The sequence below is a fragment of the Pongo abelii genome, chromosome 8 (assembly GCF_028885655.2).
Source record: "Pongo abelii isolate AG06213 chromosome 8, NHGRI_mPonAbe1-v2.0_pri, whole genome shotgun sequence".
In the NCBI taxonomy this organism is placed as follows: Eukaryota; Metazoa; Chordata; class Mammalia; order Primates; family Hominidae; genus Pongo; species Pongo abelii.
This window is the reverse complement of record NC_071993.2, coordinates 35,938,124-35,957,759: the sequence shown is the minus strand read 5'-3', so window position 1 is coordinate 35,957,759 and position 19,636 is coordinate 35,938,124. Positions and strand designations below refer to the sequence as shown.

Genomic DNA, 19,636 nt, shown 5'->3' with positions numbered 1-19,636 from the left:
GTAAAAGAAGATTTAATAACAGAAAAAAATGCACTGTATATGATACATTTTTAAAATGTTACTTATGCCAGTCACAATAAAAGACAAATACTGTCTGATTACACTTATATGGGATAGAGTAGTCAATATTATAGAGACAGAAGGTAGAAATGGATCTGGGTGGAAATTAGAATGAAATATTCTTAGCGTTTCAGTTTTACAAGATGAAAAGAGTAATGGAGACAGATGGCAGTGGTGGTTGCATGACATTATGAATGTACACGATTAAAAATGGGTAAGATGGCACAGTGAGATACCATCTCACACCAGTCAAAATGGCTATTACTAAAAAGTCAAAAAAATAACAGATGCTGGGGAGCTTGTAGAGAAAAGGGAATGCTTATACACTGCTAGTGGCAGTGTAAGTTAGTCCAGCCACTGTGGCAATTTCTCAAAGAACTTAGAACTATCATTTGACCCAGCAATCCCATTACTGGGTATATACCCAAAGGAATACAAATTGTTCTGCCTTAAAGACACATGCATATGATTGTTCATTGCAGCACTCTTTATAATAACAAAGACATGGAATCAACCTAAATGCTCATCAACAGTAGACTGGATAAAGAAAATGTGGTTCATAAACACCATGGAATACTATGCAGCCATAAAAAAGAACGAGATTATTTCCTTTGCAGGAACATGAATGGAGCTGGAGGCCATCATCCTTAGTAAACTAACACAGGAGCAGAAAACCAAATACCACATGTTCTCACTTGTAAGTGGGAGCTAAATGATGAGAACACATGGACACAAAGAGGGGAACAACAGACACTGAAGCCTCCTTGAGGGAGGAGGGTAAGAGGAAGGAGAAGATCAGAAAAGATAACTACCAGGTACTATGGTAGCTTAGTACCTGGGTGATGAAATAATCTGTACACCCAACCCCCATGACACAAGTTTACCTATGTAACAAACCTGCACATGTATCCCTGAAACTAAAAGTTTTTTAAAAAGTTATTTAATATATATATATATATATATTTTTTTTTTTTTTTTGAGATGGAGTTTTGCTCTTGTTGCCCAGGCTGGAGTGCGGTGGTGCAATCTCGGCTCACCACAACCTCCACCTCCCAGGTTCAAGCGATTCCCCTGCCTCAGCCTCCCTAGTAGCTGGGATTATAGGCTTGTGCCACCACGCCCGGCTAATTTTGTATTTTTTTTAGTAGAGACGGGGTTTCTCCATGTTGGTCAGGCTGGTCTCGAACTCCCGACCTCAGGTGATCCACCCGCCTCGGCCTCCCAAAGTGCTAGGATTACAGGCATGAGCCACTGCACCCGGCAAAAAGTTATTTAATATTAATGGGACAATACTCATTGCAAGAATCAAACTTCAATTGCTAGCATAAGTAAATGACAGGCAGGAGATATTGAAAATGCAATCTTATAGACATTCAAGGAGAGGACGCAGGACATTTCTGTGTCATAAATGTACTATGGAAAATAAAAATGAGAAAAATTGAAATAAAATACAAGAAAAGGTTATGATGATAAATTTCATATTATTTTACCACAATAAAAAAAATTTTAATTATAAATGGTGTGATATGTTTTGGCTGTGTTCCACCCAAATCTCATCTTGAATTATAGCTCCCACAATTCCCACGTGTTGTGGCTGGGACCCTGTGGGAGATAATTGAGCCATGGGGGCAGTTTACCCCATACTGTTCTCTTGGTGGTGAATAAGTCTCATGAGATCTGATGGTTTGATAAGGGGTTTCCCCTTTTGCTTGGCTCTCATTCTCTCTTGACTGCCACCATGTAAGATGTGCCTTTTGCCTTCCACCATGATTGTGAGGCCTCCCAGCCACATGGAACTGTGAGTCCATTAAACCTTTTTCTTTACAAATTACCCAGTCTCAAGTATGTCTTTATCAGCAGTGAGAGAACAGACTAATATGAGTGATCTTATTACCATAAAGGGAGAATGAGGACTATAGACACCAAAATATGAGATTGGGATTACAGCTCGTTTTTATTTTCTTTTTCTGTTTATCTTTCCAGTTTTCTATGATGAATGTTTCATAATCAGAAAACAAAATTAAATGTTTCCAGCCCCACAAAAAATAACCAGTTTTTTACTTTTTTTTTTTTCGAGATGAAGTCTCACTTTATCTCCCGGGCTAGAGTGCAGTGGCGCAATCACGACTCACTGCAACCTCCGCCTCCCAGGCTGAAGTGATCCACCTCAGCCTCCTGAGTAGCTGAGACTGCAGGAATGCACCACCACACCAGGCTAGTTTTTTAATCTTTTTTGGTAGAGATGGTGTTTCAACATGTTGCCCAGGCTGGTCTCAAACTCCTGGACTCAAGCGGTTCACCTGCCTCAGCCTCCCAAAGTGTTGGGATTACAGGCATGAGCCACCGTGCCCAGCCATTTACTTTTAATCTTAGTAATTTATACAGAACCAGTTGTCTGGTGTTGTGGTCTCTCCCTACTCTGAATTGACTGGATGGTTGTGTAGATTGGGCTTGGGCACACTGGGTGGAGCCCAGAGCAAGGTGAACCACCTGGAGGCTCCCGTGCCTCAATCCTGCAGCAGGCACAGGCACCGGACTTTGTTGACAGTGAAAAAGTGCTTGTTGCAGAGAGCCTGAAACAGACACAAACTCGGGGAAGTGACAGTTACATGCGCAAAGAGACCTGAAGGAATCTGTAAGTATCACCAGCTAACGAGCGACACAGCTCTACCTGTACATCCTACTTCAGTGCCTTAATATAAAGAAAACAAATACTTCACAATCAAATAATTTGCTGCAATGTAAAGTAATTTGTGAAAATGGTATATACTATGTGGAATCTATATGTCCCCAGAGATGAGACTGGAAAGACAGTTATCATGAAACCAGTCTTTGGCCTTTGGCAGTTTCCAGTTTTTGCCACACTTTCAAACACGAGTCCACGTGAGCCAGCCGCAGCCATTTCAGGATCATGTGAAAGGGATCATCATCCCTGGACTCTAGGAAATTGAGGTGTGGGAAAGGTAAAGGAACTGGCCCTAGGGTGTTGTATGCAAGTTGGAAGCAAAGAGACAACTAAGACGACATCTCCTGATTCCCAGTCCAAGGCACTTTTAATGACCTACAATGCCTAGAAGGAAAGGTGGTAAGAAATCATAGGAAAAAGCCTAAGAGCTAAGCTAAAGGAAAGAGGCTGGGAGCACTGACTCACTCATGCCTGTAATCCTGGCATTTTAGGAGGCAAGGCAGGAGGACGGCTTGAGCCTAGGAGTTTGAGGCTACAGAGAGCCATGATCACACTGCTAAATTCCAGCATGGGCAACAGAACAAGACCCCAACTCTTAAAAAAAAAAAAAAGTAGAAAGGAATACTCTGTTGGGATAATGATAAGGGTAATTTTCCCATTTCCTCAGCATAGTGCCCTCTAAAGATGTGTTCTACAAGATGGGGGGCAGAGGCACATACCCCAGGATGAGATGGTTTACTAGGAGGTAAAATAAAATCTTCTATGGTTCATTTTGTCGCAAAAGAGGGAGAATGGCCTGGTACCCTCACATCGTACTACGTTAGACAGCCATGGATCAGGAATGATCCATGTGGTGCCCTGAATTGGTTGTGAGGGCACCATAGTGAAAAGGATGTAGGGCCCACATGCATTAGTTTGCACAGACAGGGTTTACAAGTACCTAATTAACATGATTTTTTTTTTTTTTTTTTTTTTTTTTTTTTTATGAGACAGAGTCTCACTCTGTTGCCCAGGCTGGAGTGCAGTGGCATGATCTCGGCTCACTGCAAGATCCGCCTCCCGGGTTCAAGCAATTCTCCTGCCTCAGCATCCCAAGTAGCTGGGACTACAGGTGCCCGCCACCACACCCGGCTAATTTTGTTTTTGTATTTTTAGTAGAGACAGGGTTTCACCGTGTTAGCTAGTATGGTCTTGATCTCCTAACCTCGTGATCCGCCTGCCTCAGCGTCCCAAAGTGCTGGGATTACAGGCGTGAGCCACCGCGACCAGCCAATATGAATTATCTTACATAGCTTTACTAAACCCTTAGTCAAGTGCAGGGTAAACATAATGGCAATATAATTGATTCTAACAAGAAGGAACCAAACAAAAAAAACATTTTTTTTAGATAGAGTCTTGCTCTGTTGCCCAGGCTGGAGTGCAGTGGCATAATCACAGCTCACTGTGGCCACAAACTCCTGAGTTCAAGCCATCCTCCCACCTCAACCTCTCAAGTAGCTGGGACCACAGGCACACACTACCACGCTTGGCTAATTTTTAAATTTTTTGTAGAGAGGGGGTGTCCCTACCTTGCCCAGGCTGGTTTTGAACTCCTGTGCTTAAGCAGTCCTCCCGCCTTAACCTCCCAAAGTGTTGGGATTACAGGCGTGAGCCACCACACTCAGCCAAAAACTTTTTTTGAGGGGGCGGGGGACGGGGTCTCCCTCTGTTGCCCAGACTGGAGTGCAGTGGCACAATCTTGGATCACTGCAGCCTTGAACTCCCTGGGCTCAAGTGATCCTCCCACCTCAGCCTCCCAGGTAGCTGGGACTAAAGGCACATGCCACTATGCCTGGCTAATTTTTGTATTTTTTGTAGAGACAGGGTCTGGCCATTTTGCCCACACTGGTCTTGAACTCCTGGGCTCAGGTGATCCACCCGCCTCAGCCTCCCAAAGTGCTGGGATTACAGGCATGGGCCACTGCGCTCAACCAAAAATAATTTTTTAATTATCAAGAACATTTGAAATATAAAATTATATCCTGTATTTTTTGTTTTGTTAATTGAGACAGGGTCTTGCTCTGTGGCCCAGGCTGGAGTGCAGTGGTACAGTCATAGCTCACTGCAGCCTCTAACTCCTGGGCTCCAAGGATCCTCCTGCCTCAGCCTCTCAAGTAGCTGGGACTACAGGAATGCACCACCATGTCTCGCTAACTTTAATTATTTTGCTTTTGTAGAGACAGGATCTGGCTATGTTGACCAGCCTGGTTTCCAACTCCTGGCCTCAAGCAATCCTCCTGCCTCAGCCTCCCAAAGTGTTGGGATGATAGGCATGAGCCACTGTGCCTTCCAATCCTCTTGTTTTGTTTTGGTTTGGTTTGGTTTTGTTGAGACAGGGTTTCACCATGTTGCCCAGGCTGGTCTCGAACTCCTGGACTCAAGCAATCCTCCCACCTCGGCCTCCCAAAGTACTAGGATTACAAGCATGAGCCACCATTCCCAGCCAATCCTCTCTTTTTAATAGTGAACTCACCCTGGTGACTAATATAACTTAAGATGTTAGCTAATCATAGTAGTGTGTATGTATAATTTAAAACTATAAATATATTAAGACTGCTCAAAAAGTAATCACACTACAAAGGCTAAGCAATCAAAAAAGCTTGGAGAAGACACACGAATGACCAACAGTTGTATGAAAAATGCTCAGCATCACTCATCATCAGCAAAATGCAAAGCAAAACTACAATGAGATATTGCACCCCAGTTGCAATGGCTATTGTCAAAAAGACAAAAAATAACAAATCTTGGTGAGGATACAGGGAAAGGGGATATACACTGTTGGTGAGAATGTGAGTTAATACAGCCATGGAAAACTATATGAAAGTTCCTCAAAAAACTACAAATCAAAACTACCCTTGATCTAGCAAGCCCACTGCTGGGTATATATCCAAAAGAAATAAGCATATCAAAGAGGTACTGTACTTGTATGTTTGTTGGAGCACAATTCACAACAGCCAAAATATCAACCCCAGTGCCTATCAGCGAATGAATGGATAAAGAAAATATGGTACATATATATGATGGACTATTATTCAGCCATAAAAAAGGATGAAATCCTGTCATTTGCAGCAACATGAGTGGACCTGGAGGACATTATGTGAAATGAAATAAGCCAGGCACAGAAAGACAAATACCACATGATCTCTCTAATATGTGGGAAACTTAAAACAGTTGATCTCATGGAGTTAGAGAAAAGAATGGTGGTTCCCAGCTGGGTGAGGTGGCTCGTGCCTGTAATCCCAGCACTTTGGGAGGCTGAGGCGGGTGGATCACAAGGTCAGGAGATTGAGACCATCCTGGCTAACATGGTGAAACCCCGCCTCTACTAAAAATACAAAAAATTAGCCGGGCGTGGTGGCAGGCGCCTGCAGTCCCAGCTACTCGGAAGGCTGAGGCAGGAGAATGGCGTGAACCCAGGAGGCGGGGCTTGCAGTGAGTGGAGATTGCACCACTGCACTCCAGCCTGGGCGACAGAGCGAGACTCAGTCTCAAAAAAAAAAAAAAGAAAAGAATGGTGGTTCCCAGAAGCTAGAAAGGGTAGAGGAAAGGAAAGGGAGGATGAGGAGAGGTTAATGGGTATAAAAATACAGTTAGAATAAGTTCTAGCGTTTGCTAGTACAGTAGGATGACTATAGTTAATAGTAGTTTACTGTATATTTCAAAATAGCTAGAAGATTTGAAATGTGCCTAGCACAAAGAAATGATAAGTGTTTGAGGGGATGGATATCCTAATACTCTGATTTAATCGTTACACATTATATGCATCTATCTAAATATCACGTGTGGCCTGTTAGCTTGGTTGGTTAGAGCATGGTGCTGATAACACTAAGGTCACAAGTTCAATCCCCATACAGACAAGTTCAATCCCCATACAGGCCACAGGATGAGACATTTGGGGCTTCATTTACCCGAATGAAGAGCTTTTAATTCAAGTGGTCCGAATCACCCCTGCACTGAATCCAAAATTCAGACGTTCTCTTATTGGCCAGACACTGTGGTTCACTCCTGTAATTTCAGCACTTTGGGAGGCCAAGGCAGGCGGATCACCTGAGGTCAGGAGTGTGAGACCAGCCTGGCCAACATGGTGAAACCCTGTCTGTACTAAAAATACAAAAATTAGCTGGTAGAGATGACACCATCACACTCCAGCCTGGGTGACAGAGCGAAACTCTGTCTCTAAATAAATAAATAAATAACACATGTACTCCAGAAATATGTATAACTATCATGTGTCAATAAAAAATTAGTTTTTAACAAAGACTTGGATGTTGGGCACAGTGGCTCATGCCTGTAATCTCATCACTTTGGGAGGCTGAGACAGGAGAATCGCTTGAGCCGAGGAGTTCGAGACCAGCCTAAGCAACATGGTGAGAGCTCATCTTTACAGAAAATTCAAAAATTAGCTGGGCATGGTGGTGTGTGCCTGCAGTCCCAGCTACTTGGGAGAGTGAGGCAGAAGTATCTTGAGCCCAGGAGTTCGAGGCTGCAGAGAGCTTTGATGGTGCCACTGCACTTCAGCCTGGGTGACACCAAGATTCTGTCTCTGAAAAAAAAAAAAAAAACCCCACTGCTCTTCCTCTCCACCTGTCATCCCCAAGCCTCCCAGGTAGATTCTCCATCACCCAGAGGCAGGTGAGGAATTCCTCCACCCTCACAGTCCACTGAATCTGAGTCTGCTTCCTCACAGGACCTGAGTGATTGCTGACCTATCTCATGTGGAGGGCCATTCTTCCTTGAGACACTGTTTCTGTTTTCCTGATTTTCCTGTAACCATCCAAACCAATCACTCTTTTACCCTTTGTGGCCACTTTTCCTTACTTTAGCTGTGAGCCACTGCCTTGCAGATGTAGCCTTTCCCTCTGCATGGCTGATTCTCAAATCTTTGTCTCCAGGCTTGGCCTCCCCCATATACCTCAGTCTCCGTCTGTTCAAATGTTTACAAGATTCCCACACGTTCCCCTAAGCTTGATATGTGTAAAACAACACCTCCTTTCCCACCCACCTTCCCTGTTTTCCTGGCCTGGTCGAAGATGACTATTTTCAGGACTGCTGAGGCAAGGACTCTGAGATCACTCTCACCCTCCCTCTCTCATTGACCATTGTCATCCAAGCTGTCACAGACACCTGTCAATATTGCCTTCCAGGGGTACCCTAGACTTCACCGTTTCCTTTTTGTTCTTTTTGCCCCAACTCTGAGTCCTCGCCAGGTCACATCCGCATGGCTGCTACTCCCTTTCGTCTGGCTGCCTTCTCTCAAACTGAAATGAGCTCTTATCTGCCGGTAGCCCATTAGTCTCACATTATACATGTCACTCAGGCTCCCCCACGGATGCCCTGTTCCCACTAGAATATTGGCTTCATTGGGTCCCTGCCCTCCATACCTCTTCCAGTCTCCCTCTCTGTCCAGACTCTCATACCTCACACACTCCTCTTCCCTCCTCCCCATGGGCTCGCTCCATCACGCAGGCTGGAGTGCAGTGACACGATCATAGCTCACTGCAGCCTCAAACTGTCAGGCTCAAGTGATCCTTCCACCTCAGCCTCCCAAGTAGCCAAGACTACAGGTGCATGTTACCATGCCCAGCTGTTTTTTACTTTTTAGTTGAGATGGAGTCTCACTGTGTTGCTCAAGCTGGTCTTGAACTCCTGGGCTCAGGCGATCCTCCCACTTTGGCCTCCCAAAGTGCTGGGATCACAGGCATACATAAGCCACTGTGCCCAGCCTCCCACCTCCTCCTCTTTTGCATGCTCTGCCATCAGGCAATCTGTGATCCTGCTCCATTCTAAGCTCTGCCATGTGTTAGTGCTTTGATCTTAGACAAACTAACAGCTCCAAAACCTCAATTTCTTTGTCGGTAAAATTATTACTACCTCGGCCTGGCACGGTGGCTCATGCCTGTAATCCCAGCACTTTGGGAGGCCGAGGCGGATGGATCACTTGAGGTCAGGAGTTCCAGACCAGCCTGCCCAACATTGTGAAACCCCGTCTCTACTAAAATACAAAAATTAGCTGGACGTGATGGTGGTCATCTGTAATCCCAGCTAGTCAGGAGGCTGAGGCAGGAGAATCACTTGAACCCGGGAGGCGGAGGTTGCAGTGAGCCAAGATTGCGCCATTGCATTCCAGCCTGGGCAGCAGAGCAAGACTCCATCTCAGAAAAAAATAAAAATAAAAATAAATATAAATATAAATATATACATATATATGTATATTACCTTATTTCGGGGTTGTTGAAAGGATGAAAATGGCATCATGCATGGAAGGTTATTTAGCCCAGTACCTAGCACAAAGATCTTAATTGTGTGTTTTAGGATTAGCAAAACGTGATTGGCAAAATCAGAGTCATATGGCAAACACTCAGTTGGGTGAGTGAGTCACAGGAATAGGTGCTTAATGTTTGTTGGCTTAACAACTTGCAAGCTCTAACATAATCTCCGTCCTCTGCTAACATTATCTGATAGCTCAGATGCTGAAACATTTCATTCTTCTTTAAACTCCATGGCGTTTATGCGCGTGGGCCGCCACACCCGGGCTGACTCTTTTTTGTAATTCTTTCACATGTGTTGTTCCATCTGTCTAACTAGTTTTCAAGTTCCTCGAGGACAAGGATAATGATATTCTTACAGCTGACATTTCTTGAATGTGGACTATGAGCTAGCATTTTCAATTTATAAACTCGCTTAACCCGCACCACAGCCTGATGAGGGAGCCTGCTGTCATCATCCCGGAGTTATGAATCAGGAAACAGAGGCCCAGGTTGCCAGCGTGTTACCCGAGGGCACAAGGTTAGTGAGCAGCAGCACTGAGGCACTGCAGCCCAGCCCAGTAGCGAGGTGTGTTGCCGTGTACTGCTTCCTAGGGTGCGGGACTGCATGCCCTCAGGTGAGTAGGAGAGAACTTACTCACTGATTCCCTGACTGATGGAAACCCTTATCCTTTGCAGCTACACGTGCTTTTCTAGTAGATGCCTGGGCTCCTGGACATATTGCTCTGAGGCTATTGACAGCACTCCTGCCATCCTCCTGGCCCCCTAAGATAAAACTTTCTTTAAAGAGCGTCCTAAAAACCAGATTTACACACAAAAGCCAGGATGACTCCTAGCGGATGTTTTGCTACCTGAAGGTTGTTATGTCATGTAGAAAATGAAGGAGGAAAGACAGAAAAGGAAAAGAAGGGGAAGGAGGGGAGAGGACATGTGGGAGAAGGGGTGAGGACAGTGAACAGACCGGGGAGTACCAGAAAGACCAGCTCTTCCCAAACAGCTTCTGCCATGATGCTTGCTTCATGCTAAATGACCCACAAACTTCATTCATGTGTGGGTTTGCCCTTGTGCCTTCTTGGTCCCCCGAGCAGGGACAGAGTTCTGCTCAGAGAAGCTGGAATGGACCGAAAGCCAGGGAAGGGGCTGGTGGAAACCCAGGCAGGCCTCCCTCAAGTGGCATGATCTCAGGAAATGGAAATATTGTACAAAGAAGCAAGATGCCTGGCGCCAACTTCCATGCTGTGCTGAATGACAAATCCAAGATGGTTGGCCAGGTACGGTGGCTCACGCCTGTAATCTCAGCACTTTGGGAGGCCGAGGCAGGTGGATCACTTGAGGTCAGGAGTTCAAGACCAACCTGGCCAACATAGTGAAACCCCGTCTCTACTAAAAATCCAAAAATTAGCCAGGTGTAGTGGCGTGTGCCTGTAATCCCAGCTACTCGGGAGGCTGAGGCAGGAGAATCACTTGAACATGAGAGGCAGAGGCTGCAGTGAGCCGAGATTGCACCACTGCACTCCAGGCTGGGCAACAGAGTGAGACTCTATCTCTCATAAACAACAACAACAAAAAAATGGCATATGAAACATGAATTTTAAGTAAAAAATTACACAGGATGTGTTACTATACTGGAAACTAACTTTGGAAAATAGGAGTAGATTTCCTGCACCTTATGTCAACTCCTTCTGTGATAGAAACGAAACCCACTCTAATGATCCCAAGCATATCTGTAAAGTCTTACAAGGGGTCAGACTGGCAGCACCATCCACAGGGACATTACCTCTAAGGATCATATATCAAGAGCCAGATCCCAATCAGGAAATTTCTTACACCATTGTCAGTACAAAGGGCACTCAACAAGCATCTTTTCCAAATGGACATCTACCCAGAAGTATCCACATAACCCAATCATCAATACTCAGAAAGAAGAAGATATTAGAACTGTTCTTTCTTTCTTGCAGAGGTGAAAATAAGGAGGATTAGGAAGATGAAGTCATGGCAATGAACGATAAGTAGCACAAACCTTACCTAATCTTTGTCTCATTTAACTGGGTAAACAGCAGCTCTGACACAATTATATGCCCCCAGATGCTGCTGTGACATTACAAGGTTACAGTGAACACAGTATCAGCTGATGCCATTGAAATAAACGTGCAGATTTCCAAAACCAAAGTGTTTGCATGTAATATATATTTCATGTTCCTGTCCCCTCAAACCTGTCTTGAAGCTGATTTCATGTAACATCCTCTAGACTTGAAGGAACATCACTCCACATTTCAAAGAGTAACAGCATATATTTTTACAATTTACTCCTTAGCAGGGGGGAATTATAGCAATAACTGTAGGAAATTTTTCTCTTGTACAATAAACTGAAAGCTTTGTAAACATAAAATGACAATTTTCATTAAAAAGCACGTTTACTTTTGGTATTGCCAGTTACGTAAAGGAAAAATGTCTTCAGGCAAAAGGACACCTGGCCATAACCTTTTCCTGACAAGTCTGGCTCCAGTTTTCTCCAAGCAATGTCAGATTTTATATTTTTCCAAAAGAAACAAACGGGAATGCCTCATGAATTGTTCCTGTAGATTTTTAGTTCAATACTACATGACACTTGTATATTAGGCTCCTAAATACTGTGTAACACAGCAACAGGGATGAGAGTCACTACTCTTAGACCACACTTGAATTAGTGTCTCTTCCATCCACCCACTTTTTTTGGCTCTTCTTCCTCTGATCTCCCCTGCCTTGAGGCTCAGCACTCCCCCTAACACCCTAGTGGTTCTCAACCTGGGCAATTATGCCCCCAGGAGACATTTTTGGTTGTTGCAACTAGGGGATGCCACTGGCATATAGTGGGTAGAGGCCAGGGATTCTGCTAAACATCCTACAAGGCACAGGACAGCCCCCAAAACAAAAATGATCTAGCTCCACATGCCAATAGTACTGTGGCTGAGAAAACCTGCAATATGCTAACCAAACCACTTTTAATTAAAAGAAGAAAAAAGCCTTTTCAAGAACTTAAAACGGCTCTTATTAGATTATAAATTGTAACCTCCTCAGCCTTACTTTCAACACCTTTCCCAATCCATTTCTAACCTACCTGTCACCTGAACTGAGCAAACCTATGCTGAGCTCCCCCATGTGCAGGAGATGCGAAGCTACTGAAAGAGGAAGAGGGGTCGGTGCTTTCCAGAAGCCCATCCACGGGTACAGGAGACAGAGAAACTGGAGCATGTGGCTAGCACCCAGTAGGTATCAGGAATGATCTTTCCTTTCTTCCTAATTAGCTCTAATTCCAGGCTGACTGTGATGGGTGGGTAAAGAGTGGAGGATCCTAGTCTTTTCCCCACATCATAATCTGTGCTCTTGTTTGTCTTTTAATCTATTAGGAAAATTTGAAAGACTAGGTTTTTTTCTATTTGACATATATCTACCTTTCTTTCCTTCCTTCTTTCCTTCTGTCCTTACTTCCTTCCTTTCCTCTTTTTTTTTTTTTTTTTTTGAGACAGAGTTTCGCTGTTGTCGCCCAGGCTGGAGTGCAATGGTACAATCTCGGCTCACCGCAATCTTCGCCTCCCAGGTTCAAGGGATTCTCCTGCCTCAGCCTCCCGAGTAGCTGGGATTACAGGCATGCACCACCACATCCAGCTAATTTCGTATTTTTAGTAGAGATGGGGTTTCTCCATGTTGGTCAGGCTGGTCTCGAACTCCCGACCTCAGGTGATCCGCCCGCCTCAGCCTCCCAAAGTGCTGGGATTACAGGCACGAGCCACCATGCCTGGCTTTCTTTCCTCTTTCTTTTTAAGAAACATGGTCTTTCACCTGTAATCCTAGCACTCTGGGAGGCCGAGGCAGGACGATCACCTGAGGTCAGGAGTTCTAGACCAACCTGATCAACATGGAGAAACCCCGTCTCTACTGAAAATACAAAATTCGCCAGGCATCATGGTGCATGCCTGTAATCCCAGCTACCCGGGAGGCTGAGGCAGGAGAATTGCTTGAACCCAGGAGGTGGAGGTTGCGGTGAGCCAAGGTCATGCCATTGCACTCCAGCCTGGGCAACTAGAGTGAAACTCAGTCTCAAAAAAAAAAGAAACAGGGTCTTACTCTGTCACCCATGCTGGAGTGCAGTGATGCAGTCATGGCTCACTGCAGCCTGGAATCCCTGGGCTCAAGTGATCCTCCTGCCTCACCCTCCCAAATAGCTGGGACTACACGTGTGCCACCACACCTGGGTAATTATTTTTATTTTTATTTTTATTTTTGTAGAGACAGGGTCTCACTATGTTTCCCAAGCTGGTCTCGAATTCCTGACCTCAAGCAATCCTCCTGCCTCGGCTTCTCAAAGTACTGGAATTACAGGCATGAGCCACCGTGCCCAGCCTCCTTACCTTTATAATTTCTAATAAATATTGTTTTGGTTATACTGAATAAGCATGCCATACTAACAAGAAGCTTTTATGCTAGTACGTCTCAAAATGTTTTAGCAATTTTCTACTCAGCCTTATCTGTTCATGGTCTCTCTGCTCTTGCTACTAATTGAGAAATTAATATTGTTCTCAGTGGCTATAATGTAGATTGAATTGTTCAGCCACAGATTTTTCATCCTGAGATGCCCTTGGGTGCCTGCTAGTTGTTTTTCTTAGGTTGGCTGTTTTGTTCTTCATCTTAAAATATTAACATGTCGGGGCAGGCACAGTGGTTCATGCCTATAATCCCAGCACCTTGGGAGGCTGAGGTGGGTGGATAACCTGAGGTCAGGAGTTCAAGACCAGCCTGGCCAACATGAAGAAACCCCGTCTCTACTAAAAATACAAAAATTAGCCGGGCATGGTGGTGCATGCCTGCAATCCCAGCTCCTCGGGAGGCTGAGACAGGAGAATCACTTGAACCCAGGAGACGGAGGTTGCAGTGAGCCGAGATCACGCCACTGCACTCCAGCCTGGGTGACAGAGCAAGACTCTGTCTCAAAAAAAAAAAAAAAAAAAAAAAAAGATTAAGATGTCAAAGTATTAACCTGCTGTTTTGATAGAAAAATAGCAATGAGGATGGGCATGGTGGCTCATGCCTGTAATCCTAGCACTCTGGGAAGCCGAGGCAGGTGGGTCATGAGGTAGGAGATCGAAACCATCCTGGCCAACATGGCGAAACCCCATCTCTACTAAAAACACAAAAATTAGCCAGGCATGGTGGCGTGCGCCTGTAGTCCCAGCTACTCAAGAGGCTGAGGCGGAGAATCGCTTGAACCTGGGAGGCAGAGTTTGCAGTGAGCCAAGATTACGCCATTGCACTCCAGCCTGGGCGACAAGAACAAAACTCCGTCTCAAATTAAATAAATAAATAAATAAATAAAAACAATGAAGGCTGGGCAGGGTGACTCACGCCTGTAATCCTAGCATTTTGGGAGGCTGAGGCAGGCAGATCGCTTGAGCCCAGGAGTTTGAAACTAGCCTGGGCAACATATTGAGACCATGTCTACAAAAAATACAAAAATTAGCTAGGCATGGTGGCATGCACCTGTAGACCTGTCCCAGCTACTCAGGAGGCTGAGGCAGGAGGATCACTTGAGCCCAGGGAGATCAAGGCTGCAGTGAGCCGTGATCATGCCACTGCTCTCCAGGCCTGGGTGACAGAGTGAAACCCTGTCTCAAAACAAAACAAAACAAAAGACAGCAATGAAAACAGGCTTCCAGTACAAAAATAAGAAAAGACTGCCAATTTGTCAGGCTCAAATATCCCATGTGTTCAGGGAGTAAGAGAAATACCGTGCATAAATGCTCTGTACAGTCAAGAACATCTGCAAAATGATTATCACAGTTTGCCATGGACTACATGGAAGTGAAGTGACTTCATTTTACCTTCACTCTCCTAGGTAGGATATAAACAATTCTATTATGAAACATTTCCAGGAAGGTCTTCACACTGTCTCTCAGACAACCCTTTCTAGTGTTAATGGAAATAGATAACACATTTCAGCCCATATTCAAAACTGGGCCTTCTATCATGTCTACACACATTGGCCATATATCTGTTAAACAAGGAGTATTATGCTTGTATTCAGGCAAAAATTGCTCCAAAAGCTAATATATGTTGTAGTTAAGATCTCAGCCTTGATGCCAGATTATCTGAGTTTGAATCCTTGTGTGATCTCTCTAAAGCATCTTTTCTCCTATTTAAATGGGTGTAATAGTCAGGCACGGTGGCTATAATCCCAGCACTTTAGGATGCCGAAGCGGGCGGATCACTTGAGGTCAGGAGTTTGAGACCAACCTGGCCAACATGGTGAAACCTTGTCTCTACTAAAAATACAAAACAAATTAGCCAGGCATGGTGGTGGCCGCCTGTAATCCCAGCTACTTGGGAGGCTGAGGCAGGAGAATCGCTTGAACCTGGGAGGCAGAGGTTGCAGTGAGTTGAGATCGCGCCACTGCACTCCAGCCTGGGCGACAAGAGCAAAACTCCGTCTCAAAAATAATAATAATAATAATGGAATGAATATTAGAATACTAGTTTGAATAAATAATAGAGCTTACATTAGAAGTCTGAACAAACAGCATATTTACTTTGAAAATGCTCTAAGCAGTATGTCTGCAAGCACATGTAACCCACTGAGTAAAGCAGTTGTTAAGCAGAAAATAAACAGATTTTTAATGAACCATATGGCAATGATAAATAAAAAATAAATTGTATAAGCGAATGCAAAAATAAAGATCTAAGAAAAACAAATATGAGACAAGACTACTGCTTCTGGCCATGAAGCAGTAACTGGTACTGGACTTGCCCTACTGCAATAAACAACAGGACACTAGAGAAGATATATGAAACAATTGTTTCAGACTCTGAACAACAGACAAAGCAGAACTGTAACCCCTGAGAGAAGTGAAACAAAGCAAGACCCACGCTCACCCCAGCTTTCTTTCTGAAGCTGCTTAACAGATTGTGATACAGGAGGGGAACTCAGGCAGGGCGTGGCAGTCTTGCTGCATTGATGAGACAGAGCAGAAGTAGAGATGAGGGAGGGCAGCTGGAATTTCCAGGGCAGGGTACCACAGATGAGTAAGCTAGACAGAGCAAGAGCTAGAAATCCACATGGGAGCCCTCTTGCATCTTTGGCTCATGCACAACGTAAAACTCTGTGAGGCCAAGCAAAGAGCATCTACTAGGAAACTGTAAGAGGAGCAGTCCCCAGAGATCTGAGAGGTGTTCAGGTTCTGAACAGACAAAGCCTAAAGACCTCGAAAGGATACTGTTCTGAAAACTTATGTGATTGTAGGAGTGGCATCATATTATTTGAAGGTACACTGATAAACTAAAGATATATTCCATAAACCTACAGCAATGATTGTTTTTAAAAAAGGAGTGTTATTCACCAATGGAGAATATAAAATGAAATACTGAAAAATACTCAACTAATCCAAAAAGGCAGGAAAAGAAGAAAAAAATAAAAACATATGGTATAAATAGAAAACAAATAGCAAGACAGTAGATTTAAACCTAACCGTATCAGTAATTATACTAAATGTATATGAATTAAGCATTCCAATTATAAATCAAAGATTATCCAATTGGGTAATAAAGTAAGGTCTGACTCTCTGGTGTCTACAAGAAATCCACTTTATACAGACACAAGAATGTTAAAAGTAAAAGGATGGAAAAAGGTAAACATGAGACATAAGAAAGGTGGATTGACTGTATTCATTTCTGGCAAAACACACTTTAGGACAAGAAATATTACCAGATATAAGGAGAGACATTTCACAATGATAAACTATCAAGTCACTAAGAAAAAATAACATTCCTAAATGTGAATGCACCCAGTTGCAGAACTTCAAAAGACTTGAAGCGAAAACTGACAGAATTTGAAAGGGGAAAAAGACAAATCCATAATTTAAATTGCATATTTCACCACCTTCTCTTGTATTGATAGAAATAGCAGACAGAAAACTGGTATGAATACAGAAGACTTGAACAGCGCTATCAACTAACTGGATCCAATTAACTTTTACAGAACGCTCCACCCTGCAATGGCAGACTAAACAGTGTTTTCAGTGCAGATGGAACGTTCATCATATGCTGGGCCATGAAACTAGTCTCAATAAATCCAGCAGGATTGAAATCACATACTGGGCTTCTCCAACAAAATGCAATTTAATTAGAAATCAGTAACTGAAACTGGAACTCTTCTACATTGCTGGTAAGAATGTGAAATGTTACAATCACTTTGAAAACAGTTGTCAGTTTTTTTAAATAATGAAGTCAAACATATAAACAATCGGACTTCTTGGTATTTACCCAAGAAGAATGAAAACATATGTTCATACAAAACATATACATAAATGATTTTAATCATCTTTATAGTTTTCAAAAACTGGAAACGACCAACCCAAATATTCATCAATAGATAACTAGATAAACTAACTACAGTTACAAAAAACAACAACAACAACAACAATGAGGCCAGGTACAATGGCTCATGCCTGTAATCTCAGCACTTTGAGAGACTGAAGTGGAGGACCACATGAAGCCAGGAGTTTGAGACCAACCTGAGCAACATAGTGAAACCCTGTCTCCACAAAAAATTAAATAAAAAAAATTAGCCAGACATGGTGGCACTCACTTGTAGTCCTAGCTACTCAGGCAGCTGAGGCAAGGAAGATTGCCTGAGCCCAGGAGTTTGAAGCTGCAGTGAGCCATGATTGTGCCACTGTACTCCAGCCTGAGCAACAGAGCAAGACCCTGTCTCTGTTTTTTAAAAAAGAAAAGAATGGAATAATACTCAACAATACAAATGAGCAAACTACTAACACATACAACATTAATAAATCCCTGAAACATGCTGAAAGGCCAGACATAAAGAGTATATTGTTGTGATTACATTTATAGAAAATTCTAGAAAATGTAAAACTAATCAATAGTGACACAAAGCAAATCAGTCATTCCCTGGTGCCAAGAGTTGGGTTGGGATTGTTGCAAGGAGACATGAAGGAACTCTGGGGGATGATGGAAATGTTCTGTATCTTGAATATGGTGAGATTATATTTGTGAAAACTCATTGAAAGGTGCACCTAAAATGGGTGTGCTTATTTTATATTAATTACACTTCAACAAATTTCTGTTTCGTTGGTCTATGTGTCTGTTTTTGTACCAGTACCATGCTGTTTTGGTTACTGTAGCCCTGTAGTATAGTTTGAAGTTGAGTAATATGATGCCTCCAGCTTTGTTCCTTTTGCTTAGAATTCCCTTGGCTATTCAGGCTCTTTTTCTTTTTTTTTAATAAGAACTTCTAAATAGTTTTTTCTAGTTCCATGAAGAATGTCATTGGTAGTTTGATAGGAGTAGTGTTAAATATGTAAGTTGCTTTGGGCAGTATGGCCGTTTTAATGATATTGATTCTTCCTATCCACAAACATGGAATGTTTTTTCCATTTGTTTGAGTCATCTGTGATTTCCTTGAGCAGTGTTTTGTAATTCTTCTTGTAGAGATCTTTCACCTTGCTGGTTAGCTGTATTCTTAGGTATTTTTTTCTTTTTGTGGCAATTGTGAATGGGATTGCATTCCTGATTTGGCTCTCAGCTTGGATGTTGTTGGTGTTTAGGAATGCTATTGATTTTTGTACGTTAATTTTGTATCCTGAAACTTTGCTGAAGTTATCAGATCAAGGAGTTTTAGGGCAGAGACTATGGGGTTTTCTAGATATAGAATCATATCATCTGTAAACAGGGATAGTTTGACTTCCTCTCTTCCTATTTGGATGCCTTTTATTTCTTCCTCCTGCCTCATTGCTCTGGCCAGGACTTCCAGTACTATAGTGGATAGGAGTAGTTCCTTGTCTTGTGGCAGTTTTCAAGGGGAATGCTTCCAGCTTTTACCCAGTTGGTATGATGTTGGCTGTGGGTTTGTCATAGATAACTCTTATTATTTTGAAGTATATTCCTTCAATGCCTTGTTTATTGAGAGTTTTTAACATGAAGGGATGTCGAATTTTATCAAAAGCCTTTCTGCATCTATTGAGATCATTATGCTTTTTGTTTTTAGTTCTGTTTATGTGATGAATCACATTTACTGATTTGCGTGTGTTGAACCAATCTTTCTTTTTTTAATTTGTATATATTTTTTCTTTTTTTATTTGTGTATTGAACCAGCCTTGCATCCCAGGGGTAAAGTCTACTCGATCACGGTGGATTCGCTTTTTGATGTGCTACTGGATTCAGTTTCCCAGTGTTTTGTTAAGGATTGTTGCATCCATGTTCATCAAGGATATTGACCTGAAGATTTTTTTTTTGTTGTGTCTTTGCCAGGTTTTGGTATCAGGTTGACGCTGGCCTCATAAAATGAGTTGGAGAGGAGACCCTACTCCTCAATTTTTGGAATAGTTTCAGTAGGAATGCTGCCAGCTCTTCTTTATACATCTGGTAGAATTCAGCTGTGAATCCATCTGGTCCTGGGCTTTTCTTGGTTGGTAGGCTTTTTATTACTGCTTCAATTTCAGAACTCATTATTAGTCTGTTCAGGGATGCAATTTCTTCCTAGTTCAATCTTGGGAGGTGGTATGTGTCCAGGAATTTATCCATTTCTTCTAGATTTTCT

The 19,636-nt window shown here is 43.1% G+C and overlaps 1 protein-coding gene and 1 long non-coding RNA gene across 17 annotated transcripts in view; one reads left to right on the top strand and one right to left on the bottom strand.

The window, feature by feature from the left end:
• Positions 1-19,636, top strand: part of LOC129048429 (uncharacterized) — a 115,574-nt gene that overhangs the window by 20,334 nt on the left and 75,604 nt on the right. For 4 of the 6 annotated variants that reach the window (XR_010141403.1, XR_010141400.1, XR_010141401.1 and 1 more), the window contains exon 2: positions 17,057-17,242. The exons of the other annotated variants lie outside the window; for them this stretch is intronic. This is a non-coding gene — a long non-coding RNA (uncharacterized LOC129048429). The remainder of the gene's footprint in view (positions 1-17,056; positions 17,243-19,636) is intronic. 6 annotated transcript variants of the gene reach the window in all.
• CCNY (cyclin Y) overlaps positions 1-19,636 on the bottom strand; it is a 308,606-nt gene that overhangs the window by 239,839 nt on the left and 49,131 nt on the right. The gene's annotated exons all lie outside the window — the stretch shown is intronic.